Here is a 16165-nt window from a genome sequence, read left to right on the forward strand (position 1 = left end):
ACTTGAATTCAGCATGAAGAAACATTACACAACCTAAATTGAGAGATATCCTATAAAATAGCAAGCCCATAATCTTCAAAAATGTTAAGGTCACGAAGATCAGAGAATGACCGAGGAACTAATTGTTCCAGATTGAAGGGCACTTTAAAAAAGACAGGCCAACTACAAGAAATGTACAGTCCTGGGTTGGCTCCTTTGTTATAAAAGACATTATTGGGTCAGTTGCAAAACTTCAATAGGGTCTCTGGATAAAGGGCATCTGGCGAGTTCTTTGTACTCCTGTATGACTTTTTTTATGAGATTGAAATTATTTCCTTGTACAAAGGAAAAAGGAAAAAAAAAGAAATTCATACATGATTACAGAGCTCATGCAACCAACACTGAAACCATAGTTGTTCTAACTCTGACACGTGGGCGAATTACCGATCCATAATTCAAAAATATGTTTGTCTATTGAATTGTAGAGGGATATCTAAGATACAGACGGATCTTTCTTATTTAGGACAGACAGACCCTCATTATTTACATCTTAGGAGATACAGCTAGAGACTTGATACACGTGGCTGTATCCAGCATTGTCCAATAAAAATATAATGCAAACTACACAGATATTTTAAATTTATTATCAGCTACATTAAAAAGCAGATGCAATCAATTTTAGTGATATATTTTATTTAACCCAGTGAATCCAATATATTGTCATTTGAAATAACTCTGTATGGTGACAGATAGTAACTAATCTTATCATGGTGAGCTTTTCATAATGAGTGTAATTGTCAAATCATTACATGATACACCTGAAACTAATTTAATGTTGTATGTCACCTATATCTCAATTAGAAAAATAAAAACACAAATTTTTGTCATTTGAATATGTAATATGAGAAAATTATTACCAATATATTTTGTATTTTTTCACACTGAGTCTGAAATCTAGGGTGTATTTTACACTTACAGCTCATGTCAGTGGAGATGCTAAGTTTTCATCAGAAATACTTAATTCTTGGGGCGCCTGGGTGGCTCAGTTAGTTAAGCGGCCAACTTCGGCTCAGGTCACGATCTTGCGGTTTGTGAGTTCGAGGCCTGCATCGGGTTCTGTGCTGATAGCTCAGAGCCTGAAGCCTGTTTCAGATTCTGTGTCTGCCTCTCCCTCTGCCCCTCCCCTGCTTGCACTCTGTCTGTCTGTCTCTCTCTCTCAAAAATAAATAATAAACATCAAAAAAACATTTTAAGGGGTGCCTGGTGGTTCAGTTGGTTAAGCGTCCGACTTCAGCTCAGGTCATGATCTCACGGTTCGTAAGGTCAAGCCCCATGTCGGGTTCTATGCTGTCAGCTCAGAGCCTGGAGCCTGCTTCAGATTCTGTGTCTCCCTCTCCCTCTCTCTCTCTGCCCCTCCCCTGCCCGCACTCTGTGCCTCTCTCTCTCAAAAATAAACAAACATTAAAAACATTTTTTTTAATTTTTTAAAAAAGAATACTTGATTCTTTGTTTAGATTTGAAATAATTTACAGTTGAAAAAAGAAATCACATACCCAACGTATTCCAAGCACACTTAAATTTTTTCTGATAACTGAATTGAGCAGAAGTTTTGAAATTTAAATTAATGAAAATGAGGTAAAATTTCAAAACTTAGTTTCTTCGTCACACGAGCCATACATCAAGTGCTCAACAGCCCCATATGGCTCATAGGTACCATATCGGACAACACGGGGTGGGATAGGTCCACAATTCATCTGCTCCTATGTATCCCTGTACATTAGGGATACATTGCTCACACCATTCCCCTACACAGAGACTCTGTAACTTTATACCATCCGGAGCAGGATACTCTTTCCATCCTGTTGCCATTAAGCATAAAGACTTTGAGTGAAGCACGGTTCCATAGACGTGAAGGGACCAGAGGTCCTGGCTCCTCGTTTTCTGCCTCCGCCTACTAAATTAATTGCCCTTAAATCATGGCCGCCTCCGGACTAGCACTTGGGTAAATAAATAGGGGAAATCCATGGCAGAATGGTACCACAGAGGCAAGTTCTTTACGATGAAAACCACTAGACAGACATTGATAGTTCAGTTTATTTTTATTATTAGAGGCCAAAAGCGGCGGACGTTGCCATCACAAAGATTTTGAGCAAGTCCCTACATTTGCTATTTTGGCTTCTCCATGGTAACAATAAAGAAGACGCTCTACCCTCTTCAGACCAACCGTCACACACCTCCAGTACCGAATGAAAGGAGCAAATATTGCAAAGCTGTGCTCTCCCCAGAGAAAAGTGTTACAAGTCAATTTATACTGGTAGTTGTTGCCAAGTGCTGCAATCATGGATACCATCCACTCCCTTTGTTAGATTTTAGGTACGTCCAAATTTTCTACAAAACAATGCGTTATTTTTGTAATCAGAAAAAAAAAACTCTTTCTAATTAAAAAAGTAATGTAGGGGCGCCTGGGTGGCTCAGTCAATTGAGCTTCTGACTTCGGCTCAGGTCATGATCTCACGGTCTGTGAGTTCGAGCCCCACATCGGGCTCTGTGCTGACAGCTCAGAGCCTGGAGCCTGCTTCAGATTCTGTGTCTCCCTCTCTCTCTGACGCTCCCCCACTCTCACTCTCTCTCTGTCTCAAAAATAAAATAAACATTAAAAAATTAAAAAAAAAAAGTAATGTAAGATATTAGGAGTGCTGCTCTATTTGTCCCATCATCTGTATGACTGAGCAAGACCTGAGCCAGCTGTCCTGGCTAGAGAGCTTCAGCTACCGATGCGAACAGCCGGTCAGCTAATCCTGCCATTTTCAACCATCTCAGCCGCTCACACTTGGTTGTTCGCCTCGTGCGAGGCGGAGCTGGGGTTTAGTGGAAACAAACAGAAACAATTCATCACACTCATTCACAAATGTCGCTGCTTCCGGCTCCTTCAGCCCTCCTGCCGCCCCACCATCCTTGATATCCTGCCAGATCTACATACAGCCTTGTGCTTATTCAGTCCTTGGCCAGGCTGCCCATGGGGATGGCCCGGGCAGATCCTGGAACTGGCACTGGTGATTCAGCAGGATGGGGCTTTCTGTCTCACTCCATCCATCCTCGCTCTGTGCCCTAATGAGAGGCCCAAAGGCTGAAAGTGCCCTCCTGACATCGCAGCTGGTGTGGAGGACCCGGGGAGCAATTACCCATATGCTTTCTGGGCTCGCTGTCCCCTGAAGTTTCAATTAAAGATGCTCTCAGTTCTTCTGTCTTGTTTTTCTCATCCTGACTTAGAACCCTCCCCTCCCCTATAGGGCCACTGAATACCCGCGTTCAGACTGTCGTTGCAAACGCCAAGAGACACCATTCACTCCATAGTCTAAGCAAATGGCTCCCTGTGTTGTTGAGCAAAACACAGTTGTATCCCGTGCAGCCGTATCCGAGGGCCTGCCGCATCCTGCATTTTCTCTTCACCTCCAGAATGATAGTTAAGTCACCACATTGCTGATGCACCACGACTGTAAAGGGATAGAGACAGCGCGTGCAAGCAAAGACCCAAAAGGCAAAGGACAACAAAGGCAGAGTTGTCGGACCACGTAGGACACCTCTGGGTACCATCCACACGCCCCCAGAGTAGAGTCCCCTGACGTGGCTTGAAAGGGTTCAAACATTCGAGGCAGTGACACAAACAGGGAATGCGGGGGAGGAGACGCTGGGGAGTAATGTGCACGGTTTACAGATGTAGCAGCTGGGAGCTATTTCTCTCAAGGGCAGTTATCAGCAGTTAGGGGGTCACAACTGCCACCACCATGGGCATGGAGGGAATGGTAAGCGTACTTCTTCAAACACTTAAATTCCCATTTTCGTTTTTGGTGTATTCACAGACACAAAGCTATCCCCGCCCCCAACTACAAAATGCCTCTCAACATTGTTCTTGAACCGACCCACACACGGCCGCCCCTCGTTCCACAAACACCACTGAGCTTGACTTCGGCAAAACCCACAGCAACTTTCCACTCTCCAAACCAGGACCTTTTAGTACTTGTAGTACCTGTAGCTCCTACTCACTGAGTAGTAACTGGGTGCTAGGCGATATTCTCTCTGCTTTACATACACTGTCTCACTAGATCTGCAGAACAATAAACAGCCTTGCGTTCTACTGTTATTTTACCTTTATGGACGAGGAAATGAAGAGCTAAAGAGATTGAGTAATTTGTCAAGGTGCCGGCGTTTTATGGCCGGGACAGGTTGTCTGGTCCAGAGCCGGCTTGTAACCACTGGGTTCTACCCTCCTCAGTCCAATTCTCCCTCATCACCCTGGCTTCTTTGCAGCTTTAGGCACTGCCGGCCTCTCCCACCTGGCTTCTCTCTCCCTTTGCTTCTGTTGATCTCCGACTTCTCTTGCTTTGCCTGCCTCCCCCCGCTCCGAAAGCAGGTTCCTGCTCACTCATATCATCCTCTATCCATTAGCACAGCTCTGTCCTCTCCTGCCCTGCAGGTCGGGGAAAGGAAGCAACCAGGAAAAAAACTGTAATAATGATAGAGAAAACTCCCAGCAAGATGGCGACCACATTGGCAATTGACGTCTGGAATTCTAGACTTGTAGAAGGGCCCCATGTTTCATAGAGGAAGAACCAGAGTCCAGACTGTGATTACAAGGTTTAGGTCTATGTGGCCAGTTAATAATGGGCGGGCATTAGAATCTAGGTAGGTGTTTGCCACCCAGAGACCTTTCACCGGAGCCCACTCTTCCAACAAAACTATGGTCTTAACAAAGACCCGAGGGGCCTATTATCCACACAGGACTTCCACGCTTACGGATCCAGATCCCGATCCCAGGGCAACATTTATTTTCCGCAGCCCACTCTTCCCCTTCAAAGCCTCTTTGTACCCTGAATTTCCACCCTCCCTTTCTCTTCTGTCTACCTGCCCACCTGCGATCTGGGTTTTTCCAAGCTGTTAGCCCTCTGGCTCTACTAACATCTTTCTTCTTCTATAGGGTTGTTTTCAGCAGGATGCAAAGGCCATTAGTAAATCAATAACGTTTTATTTAGAAAAGGGGGGGGGGAGGAAAGGACCTAGAGTTTTTAATTCAGACCTAGCAACTCCTGGGGCATTATCAGGAGCATTCTAAAATTAGGCCTTTGAAAAGCATGATGCTGCAGCTGTTGGAACTTGATAGCTTCCTGCCCATAAACAGGAGCAGCTTGCCATGGGTGGGATCATTAGCCGAAACCTCCCTCTCCTGTGGCGGGTACGGCTTCCTCTAACTCTAATGCCATATGTGCAGTCTATTGCTTTAGACCTCTTTGTTTTACTCCTGCCTCCTTCCCCTTCTCTCCATTCATCTCTCTCCTGGTCTCCACACGTGTCCTTTTTCTTCTTTCTAGGAATCTTTGCATTTCCACATATCAGTGTGTTCCTGTCCAAAGCAGCAAACACTTCCACCAGGGCAGTCTCGTCAATGAAGCCACGTCAAGCATCTTAAGCACCAACCTCTCTATGTTCACAAAGATGACCCTCCAAAGGTCAGCACGTGCCATGGGACCAATCTTTGAGGACTCCTGTCATTGTTCTGCCCCTACTCCTGTTCCAGCCTCACTGCCTACGGGCAGAAAACAGTCATGGATCTGTATGGGTATGAATGGGACAAGAGAAGTGATGGCACGGGCACACACGTGAAGGCCAATGTCATGGTGTCTGAAACAACACACTTAAGATTTGACCCTATGGGGCGCCCGGGTGGCTCAGTCGGTTAAGCGTCCGACTTCAGCTCAGGTCACGATCTCGCACTCCGTGAGTTCGAGCCCTGCGTCGGGCTCTGCTGACTGCTCAGAGCCTGGAGCCTGCTTCCGATTCTGTGTCTCCCTCTCTCTCTGCCCCTCCCCCATTCATGCTCTGTCTCTCTCTGTCTCAAAAATAAAAAATAAAAAAATGTTAAAAAAATTAAAAAAAAAAAGATTTGACCCCATAACACTGCAATTCTGCATTTCCTTTGATCTAGCAAGTCTATCTCTGGACGATTGTTCTGAAGATGCACACGGAGATTCAGCTACAAGGATGGTTTATTGCTTGACAACAGCGGAGAGAGAGAAACTGAGCTACTTATGTTTCTGAAGTATATTATTTACCTATTACTGTGTAGCCATGAACACAAAACTTAGCAGCTGAAAATTAAAAAAAAAAATGTTTACTATCTCACACGATTTCTGTGGGTCAGGAAGTTGGGCTGGCTCTGGGTCTCTTACCAGGTTGCATTCATGACGTTGCCTAGGGCTACGGGCATCTGAATATTTGGGGGTAGAAGACCCAAGTCTAAGTTGGTTCATTCTCAAGGCCAGCGGGTTGGCGCTGGCTCTCGGTAGGAGCTCTCCATTACTCTTCATTCACACAGACCTCTCCGAAGGACAACTCAAGTATCCTCGCAACACGGAAGCTGGCTTTCTCCGGAGTGGGTGCTCCACAAGAGAGCAAGGCAGAAGCCACCACGATGTTTACAACCTAGCCATGCAAGTTGCGCACCACAATGTCTGCTGCAGGTACCGCTCATGTAGATCTAACCGGGTACTCTGGGGGAGGGGACTACCCAAGGGTGTAGATACCAGGAACGGAGACTCGTTGAAGGCCATCTTGAAGGCTGGCTACCACATATGGGGACTACTTCACCAGGAGCAGCAGCCCCAGTCTCTCTCCTCACCAAGAATTCTTCATTCTGTGAGTTTGAGAGAACATTGAAGCTGGTCTGGGCCCGTTAGTTCTAGACTTCTTTGTCTTTGCCAGCTGTCTGCATGCAGTGGATGTGCATGCTGCCTGCTCCCTGCCATCCAACAAAAGCGCAGGAGCTCTGCTTCTGTGGCACGGCAGTCAGCTCGGAGGGGTGGCGATGGGAGGGCTTGTGTATCTAAGCCTGATTTAGTTTCAGATCTAGGTCACATTCTGTACTTCTCTCTTCCAGCAATGAAGCTCGTCTCTACCTGTGTCTTATTCTTCCATGGATTCCCAAGTTCCAAGTGCTTTTTATTGACCCTTCACACTCCTGATTATGTTTTATATTTTAAAATGTGGGCCTTATGATAGTGGAAAATTCAAGACACCTAAATGTTGTACAATAGATTGAGCAAATTATGGCATATCCATATAATTCAGTATAATACAATCATTTAAAAGTATGCTATATAAGAAGATTTAATGACACAGAAAATTGCTTAAGATATATTAAGTGAAGAATACAGGTATGCAAGTTATTGCTCTATTAAAAATAATGTACATATGCTTAAAAAAGAACACCACACAGATACCATTTTGGAGCCATGGTATGTATGTATGTATGTATATGTGTATATATACCAAATACCAACTGTAGTTATCATTGGTTGGTAGGCTTATGGGTAGTTAAAATTTCCTTCCTTTTGTTTTTCCTAAATTGCCTACATTTTACATTCATTACCTCTGTAGTGAGGAAAAAAAGAGAGAAAGTTTGCAGATGCTATAGTTCAGGGGTTCAATTAAAAGTAACTATGGGGCACCTGGGTGGCTCAGTCGGTTGGGCGGCCAACTTCAGCTCAGGTCACGATCTCGCGGTCCGTGAGTTCGAGCCCCGTGTCAGGCTCTGGGCTGATGGCTCAGAGCCTGGAGCCTGCTTCCGATTCTGTGTCTCCCTCTCTCTCTGCCCCTCCCCCGTTCATGCTCTGTCTCTCTCTGTCTCAAAAATAAATAAAACGTTAAAAAAAAATTTTTTTTTAATAAAAAAAAAAGTAACTAGAGGTTTCTGACATCCTTTACTGGAGAGAGAGTCAGGCATTAGAGTGACTCCCACATCACCTCCATAAGTTCATTTGACACCACTAACTAATGCCTCTTTCATGAACACACCCTCCTCTTGGTTTCCTTAACCCCATACTTTGTTTTCTTTCTGCTAACAGGCCCATACTCCTAGACCAAGTCATTAAACATTGGAGTTTCTCAAAGTACAGTTCCAGGCCTTTCCCTCTTCTCCCTATATGCTCTACCCTGGGAGGCGTCAACCCACATTTGTGGCCACAGAAAGCAGTTACCCATAGATTATAAGAAATTCATGCCTCAAGCCCAGGCCTCCCTCCTGAGCTCATAGGATTTGTGTACAACCTGAGTACTTTAACTGACATCTCAAAACTTTCTCAAGTCAGTAAGTGCAAAATCAGCCTCATGATCTTAAGTGGCCCATGATCTTAGCAAAGTGAAGGGCAGAATAATATGTTCTTGGGGTTCTCAATCCTGGTTGCACACTGGAATCACCAGGAAAGCCTTTTTAAAAATACCAATGCCTGAACCCCTAACGGTCTGATTAAAAAGTGTGGGGTTGGGGCGCCTGGGTGGCGCAGTCGGTTGGGCGTCCGACTTCAGCCAGGTCACGATCTCGCGGTCCGTGAGTTCGAGCCCCGCGTCAGGCTCTGGGCTGATGGCTCGGAGCCTGGAGCCTGTTTCCGATTCTGTGTCTCCCTCTCTCTCTGCCCCTCCCCCGTTCATGCTCTGTCTCTCTCTGTCCCAAAAATAAATAAAAAACGTTGAAAAAAAAAAAAAATTTAAAAAAAAAGTGTGGGGTCACGCCCTGCAGCGAGTATTTTTTAAAGCCCCCTCAAAGGATTTTAATGAATGGACAGTGTTGAGTGCCATTGATATACTTATTCAATAGAAACCTCACAGTAATTTTGGTATCTTCCTCTTTCTTGTCCCTTAAGTATAACCTATCCCTAAATCCTACCAATTTGACTTCTAAAATGTTGCTCAAAGTTAACCCTAAGTCTTTGTTCTCACTGCCACCACCTTAATCTAAACGATCTTCTCTCATCTGGACTTCCAATGCTTTTTGCATAATGCATCAGATCTGAACAAATCATCTCTTTTTACTTCCTGTCGTGGCCCCCAGTGAGTCAGATCCTTGTATAATTCCCTCCTCTTGAGTACAGGAAGGGCCTGTAGCTTGCTTCTAATCAACAGAATGCAGCAACAGTGATGGGATGTCACTCTCACTATTACATTATATTAGGGAAGACCCCATTTTAGCAGACTGGAGACAGAGATTCTACTGCTGGCCTTGAAGAAGCAAACAGCCAGGCTGTGAACTGCCTATGCAGACGGCCATGTGGCAGTGGCCTGTGGATAGCCTCTAGGACCTGAGGTTAGTCTCCAGCTGACAGCCAGTATGAAGCTGAGGCCCTCGGACCTAAAACTGTAAGGAAGTAAATTCTGCCAACAAGCGGCAAGGTCGTAAAAGTGGATTTTCCTTAGCTGAGCTTCCAGGGACAATATAGCCTGGCCAACACGTGTTGCCACATGAAGCCCACATGAAGCACATGAGGAAAGGATCTAGCTAAGCCATGCACACGTTCCTGACTCATGGGAACTGGGAGATCACTAATGTGAGTTGGTTTAAAGCACTAGATTTGTGCTAAACTGCTATGCAGCTATAGAAAATAGACCTTTGGGGTGTCTGAGTGGCTCAGTGGGTTGAGCTACCAACTCTTGATTTCAGCTCAGGTCATGATCCCAGGGTTGTGGGATTGAGCCCTGCGTTGGGCTCTGTGATGAGTGTGGAGCCTGCTTAAGATTCTCTCTCTCCCTCGGCCCCTCTCCCCTGCCTGTTCTGTCTCTAAAAACAAACAAACAAAAGAAATAAAGGGAAAAGAAAACTAATAGACCTGCTCATTCTCAACCCCAAAACACAGCAATCATTCAACAGCTTCCCATCACTCTTAATATGAATGATCTGGCTCCTCCCACCTCTCCAAACCCATATGTTCTACCTTGCTCTGTGCACTAGCCATGTAGACCTTCTTTAAAGGCCTGGGATGAGTCTAATAGCCTTCAACCACAGGGCATTTGCTCCTCACATTGCCTCTGCATGAGCAAATGCTCTTGAGGGCTCTGTTCATCTATTTCTCACTCAACCCACTTCTTTAAGGAAGCCTTCTTTGAATGTCCCTGTCAGGGTCAAATTCCTGACTACAAGCACCTGTTAACATTGTCTCTCTTTTACTCATAAAACTTGTCAATATAATTTTACATATTTGTTTGGATCATTATTTGATCAAAGCGTGTCTCCCTCGCTAGTCTGTGAGTTCCATGAAGGCTGCATTATCACTTGCTTTGGCTTGTCATTTTAACCCCAGTATCTAACACATTACCTAACATTTAAAGTGTTCCTTGGATAGATGGATGGATGGATGGATGGATGGATGGATGGATGGATGGAGGAAAAGTGAATTGGATATGGCTTTTGTACCCCACTTCATCCCCGTGCATTCATATTAGAGCACTGGATCTCACCTCACCTCAATGGATCCAGGTTAGATGAAAGTTTATAAGCCTAGGATTCAGGAGGAAAAAAACTACAACCAGAAAAATACCCAACAATTGTTAATTCTTCAACAAAAGTTGGCAAGCAACTATATGTAAGGCTATGTGTTAAGTGTATGTGGGCTTCCAAGAAGTACAAGGCAAAATCTCTGGCTTCTTATAATAAGCAAGGACCCATTTTAGGGTCTCGAGAGAAAACTTAAGAAACCTTCTCTTTTATTCAAGAAACAGTCCTTTATGATACAGTTGGTGAAGTTAAAATTGCCAGAAGACTCCCGTTCAAGCTCATCCTAATCAAACGAGAGGCAAGGTAGGAGAAAACGGATGATCTGCACAGATGTGCCCTCCTAAGTTTAAGCTTCTAGAACTCTTGAATGTCCAGGTTCTATTCAGCACCTGTTTTATAAACTACGAGTCACGATAAATACTATTTTTATATCTTAGACTTATTCCACAAAATATTGACGAATTTCTACACGCTGAGCACTAGTCAACTACTTCTTACATTTACATTCTAGTGGGATAGAGTACAGATGGCAAACATATCAATAATTAAATATATAACATATCAGGTGGGAATAGTTCCATGAAGAAGAGTGCAGCAAGGCAAGAGGATAGAGAGCAACAGTGTGTGTGTGGGGGGGGGTTGTTATTTTATATCAAGTACTCAAGTAATAGGTATATTTGAGCAAAGACTCGATGCAAGTGAGATCAAGAGGGCATTTGGAGGAATAAAGCACATCAGGCTGAGGGAGAAGAGCGGGCAGGCATGAGCCTGCTTTGCCAGTGAGAGAAACAGCATAGAGGCTGGTGTGGCAGCACGGCCACAAGGGAGTGAGGGTGCAGGAGAGCATGAGGTCAGATAGATAGAGGACAACCAGATTCTGTAAGAACCACAAGGCGTGAGCTTGACCTGAGTACAACGTTATGCTGGAGTAGGTTTGCTGAGGCTGCTCTGTTGAGAAGAGAATCTATCTAGAATGCCAAGGGTGGAGGAAAGATGAGGTCAGAGGTCAGAAAGTGGACTGAGTAAAAGATGACACCGCCTTGGACTAGGGAGGTCACTGTGGAGATGGTGAACGAGCGTCAAAATCTCACCATAGATCACAGGTGGAGCTGTCAATGTCTACCGAGGCCTTGGCTGGGAGCATAAGGGAAAAAGGAGTTGGCCATGCTCTAGATTCGGTACTTTTTTTAATGTTTATTTGTTTTTGAGAGAGACAGAGAGAGCACGAGCAGGGGAGGGGCAGAGAGAGAGTGAGACACAGAATCCAAAGCAGGCTCCAGGCTCTGAGCTGTCAGCACAGAGCCCGACACGGGGCTTGAACTCATGATCTGCAAAATCATGACCTGAGCCGAAGTCGGACACTTAACCCACTGAGCCACCCAGGAGCCCCAGCACATTTTATTTTTAAAGAAGACACCCTTCGATCTCTTTCCTGCCCTTCTTTCATACGTCATCATCAACAGAGTCATCTTGGGATATGCCTGAATCCCAAATTGCTCAGCCTAAATACAATTTTCAGAGTTAGAATGCTAAGAGGCCCTTTTTACCCTGAAAATGCTGTCTTTTTTTTTTTTTTTTTTTTTTTTTTGCATCTCCACTGAGGAAAGATGAGAGAAAGCACTTCAGCTGGAACATGACGGAGGCCACATGGAGACAAGGGAAATCCAGATCAGAAGCTAGCAGTAAGGAAAAATGAGAAGGAGTCCTTAAAAGAGCCCTCAATTCTGATCTGCCTGGGACATCTGGGGGAGGGCTGGGCGGTTCCCCAGTGTCCTCTCCTCTCTGTGATGTGGGCCTCAGAAGGAGCTGGTGATCAAAATTATCAGCTAATCCTCCTTCTTCTCCAGAGCAAGCTGGGCTCATGCTGTGCAAAGTTGCCCTTAAAAAGTCAAACAAAAGCTGCTCCAGTACATGTGGCCAGAGTTGGAAATGCAAACCACCACCCGGCTGCAAATAGATCATTCATTGATCTTCCTCAAGTTTGGCCTACAACTGCTGTCTGTCAGAGAATTATCATGCTGCCAAGTTTAAAAGTTTATTACTTTGACCCTACAAGGGCAATAAGGTATAAGGGTGGGGGACCTTTACATTTGCTTACCCCACCTCCACTCCCATCTTGCAATGAGCAAAATATCTACGGGTGGTTTGTTTTTTTTTCCCTAAAGTATTACCTCAGGGATGAAAACAGAATACAACATCCATGTCTGTGTGAAGCTTGTACATATGGCATGTGACTCCGTATCTACAAGAGTGCATTTCTCCAGGATTAGCACAGGAGATGTCAACAGGAGGGAGGACAGAGAGAAGAAAATACAATTCGTCTTTCTTTTGACTCTTAGAATCTCCAATTGCCCAACTGCCATTTTGCAGGACTAGCCTGAGCCCATGACACCGAGGTCACTCCCCTTGCTAAAAGGTATAGTTTCGTTTCACAATTGTTGGACCACGAGCACCTAGTATGTGTCAGGAGGGACTGGGGGTACAGTGAGGGATGAAGAAACAGCTTCCCCAGGATCACGGACTCTCTTCCGGCATTCTGGGACTGGTCTATGCTCCTACACTTTCCTTGACCGCCCTTTATTTATTTAAGTTTATTCTATTTATTTTGAGAGGGGGGGTGCAAGTAGGGGAGGGGCAGAGAGAGAAGGAGAGAGAGAATCCCAAGCAGGTTCCTCGCTGGCAGCACAGAGCCCTACCAGGGGCTCGAACCCATGAACCGTGAGATGACCTGAGCAGAAGCCAAGAGTCCCATGCTCAACGGGATGAGCCACCCAAGAGCCCCTTCTTGTCCATCCTTTGAACCGAGTAGGCCCCACCCTGCCATTCTTGGAAGACTTTCCTCCTCATTCCCAAGCTTCCCGAGCTCCCACATTTTCCCTGTTGCCCATCCAGCAACGCGGCCCCCATTTATAAACCTGAGCTCCAGACCTGCACGTGTGTGCGCGCACACACGACACACACAGATGTGGTCATTACTGTGCTCATTAAAAGATGAAATCGGCACCTCGTGCTGTCGGCAACAAGGAAAACAATACAGAGTCTGAGGAACATTCATTCTGCTTCCCCCTCCAGTTTCACTGCTCGGAGTAAGAAGCGTTAACAGCTTAGTGCAGGTCTTAACGTCCTCCAATCCATGCTCATCTAAATCTATATGTAAGTCTGTTTCTATATGTACACATTTCTATATCTCTATATACATTTTCCACAGACATCTTAATTTCAGTGCATCTTAGATTTAGACGTTAGACCCAATTTTCTATGACCTTACTTCATGTTTGCTTTGAACTGAAAACAAGCAAGTTTCCCAACTCATCAATCAACGCTCCCCCCCCCCCCGCCCCGCACCAAATCACCATACTCCTTTCCATCCTTTTCTCCCCTAATAGTGACTGTTCTAAATGCCAATCTGGTCTGCTTAACATCTTCCATTGGCTTCTCATTGCTCACATGAGAAGGTCTGAGTGCCTTTCCCTTGTATGCAAGGGCCTTTAGGATCTGGCTTCAATCTCTCTTGTTTTGGTCACACCTTACACTCCATCACTGCCCCTCATCCAACAGCTTATTCCCCATCCTATTCAGCTCTGCCCCGGGCAAAGCCCATGCTTTCTCCTGTCTCTGCTCCTTTGCATATGCCAGGCCCTCTTCCTGGGTGGGGGTATGCATTAGCCAGATAAGCCTGTTATAACAAAATATCACAGACTGGGTGGCTTAAACAACAGAAACTTATTTTCTCCCAGTTCTGGAGGCTGGGAATCCGAGACCATGGTGCGAGGGCGAGGGCGAGGGCGAGGGCGAGGGCGAGGGCGAGGGAGAGGGAGAGGGAGAGGGAGAAGGAGATCTTTTCTCTCTTCCTTTTCTTAGGACACAGCTCTATGGTATTGGGGCTCCACCCTATGACTTCATTTCATCTTAGTTACCTGCTAAGGATCCTATCTTCAGATGTAGTCACATTGTGTTTAGGGCTTCAACATATGAATTGGGAAAAGATTTTCCTCCTTTTTAATTTTTTAAAAAAATATTTATTATTTTTGAGAGAGAGAGCAAGCAGGGGAGGGGCAGAGAGAGAGGGAGACACAGAAGCTGAAGCAGGCTCCAGGCTCTGAGCTGTCAGCACAGAGCCCGACACGGGGCTCGAACTCACGGACTGTGAGATCATGACCTGAGCTGAAGTCGGCCACTTAACTGACTGAGCCACCCAGATGCCCCAGATTTTCCTTCTTCTCAGCACAGAAGTTAAGAGTGGGTGCTTTGATCTAGACTGCCTGGGTCTGAATCCTCCTCCTACCATTTAGTCTCTGAGTGACACTGAGCAGGATACTTAACCTATTGGTGTTTTAGACAGAGCAGAATCAGAATCAACTGAAGGGATTATTAAAACACAGGCTACAAAGCCCACCCAACTGTTTCTCAGTCAGTAGGTCTGGGGTGGGGACTGAGAACCTGCATTTCTTTTTTTTTTTTTTTAAGTTTATTTAGTTTGAGAGAGAGAGAGAGAGAACAAGCAAGGGAGGGGCAGTGAGAAGGAGACAGAATCCCATGCAAGCTTCCATCAACGCGTAGCCCGACGGGAGGCTCGAACTCAAGAATTGTGAGATCACAACCTGAGCTGAAGTCAAACCAACCGAGCCACACAAGCGCCCTGAAGAACCTGCATTTTTAACAAGGTCCCTAGTGATGACGCCACTGCCTGGGAGGCACCGCATTTGGAGAACCACTTCCCTACCACAAGCTGGTAGGGAATTTGTGCTAATATTAACACCTACTTCCTAAGTTTGTCATTGGGATGACTAGATGGGTTACCAAGAGTTCAGAGCAGCGCCTCTTTATGCTAATTGTCCAATGAATGTTTGCGGTCACTATTATCCTTTGCCTGGCAAAAGGTACGTTTGTCATCACTCATATTAAATTTCACATTTGCTGAAAAGCTTAGCTTCCTTGATATTTCCTGGTCGAATCTGTAGTCTCACACCTCTATTTTCCCTACCCCATTACAGAACTTACCACATGAAATTGTAACTACTTGTGCCCTACACGAAAGCCCATGTCTTCCATGGACTGAACTGCTTGAGGTTGGGAACTCTGTATTATTTCCCTTTGATTTCCCAGGATTTGCGGGACAGAGAGCAGCTGCCCAATGACTATGCTCCAATTGAAGAAACCAGTGCAGAGTGCCCCGCATCTGTGAGTGTGCACACAGGGTGGGACGGACTCGGATTGTCCTCTAGATGCTCACCTAAACTCTAACATATGCGGTCTCCTCCTCTGGCAGTGGTTCTCAATTAGATCACCTTCTACACCAAGAACCTGGGCCCCTCCCCAGACCAGTCAGTGCAGCGTCTCCAGTCTAGGGCCTGGGCACTAAGTTTTCCAAGTTCATCAGGTGATTCTAATGCATATCTAGGGCGGAAAACAACTGGGCTAGGAGAATGCAATCTGTTAAAATGTGCACCTCCTGCAACATTAGCAGTCTTCTGCTCTGGACCATACATTTGTTTCTCTTATCCCAATATAAATTGCCAGCTTTGAACAGTTTTGAAAAGGGGTAAATAGAGAAATTAGCATTTGTAGAGCACTTTACAGTGTTCAAAGCACTTTCGTACTCAGCGCGTCATCAAAATCTTAAAATAACCCAGTGAGGAAGGTATCATTATTCTTTACAAATGCTTTGAGGCAACAGCCCAGGGAGGGGGATATACACCAAACCCTCTTAAAAGAAGCAACAAATCAGCAAAATGCCATCTGCCTGGTTTTTTGCTCTTGGCCTATCTGTTACAATGCTACCTACAGGCCATCGTCCAGGACTTGGATTCCAAGCATTTTTCTCCACTTGGCTTTCGGCATATCGGGTTCTATGGCTGGTCGATGACT

The 16165-nt window shown here is 45.4% G+C and overlaps 1 protein-coding gene across 3 annotated transcripts in view; it reads right to left on the minus strand.

Annotated features, from left to right (window-relative positions):
* BRINP2 (BMP/retinoic acid inducible neural specific 2) overlaps window positions 1-16165 on the minus strand; it is a 128018-nt gene that overhangs the window by 78771 nt on the left and 33082 nt on the right. The window lies entirely within an intron of this gene.

Source organism: Panthera pardus, unplaced genomic scaffold, assembly GCF_024362965.1.
Source record: "Panthera pardus isolate Hobbes unplaced genomic scaffold, ASM2436296v1 HiC_scaffold_21, whole genome shotgun sequence".
Lineage (NCBI taxonomy): Eukaryota > Metazoa > Chordata > Mammalia > Carnivora > Felidae > Panthera > Panthera pardus.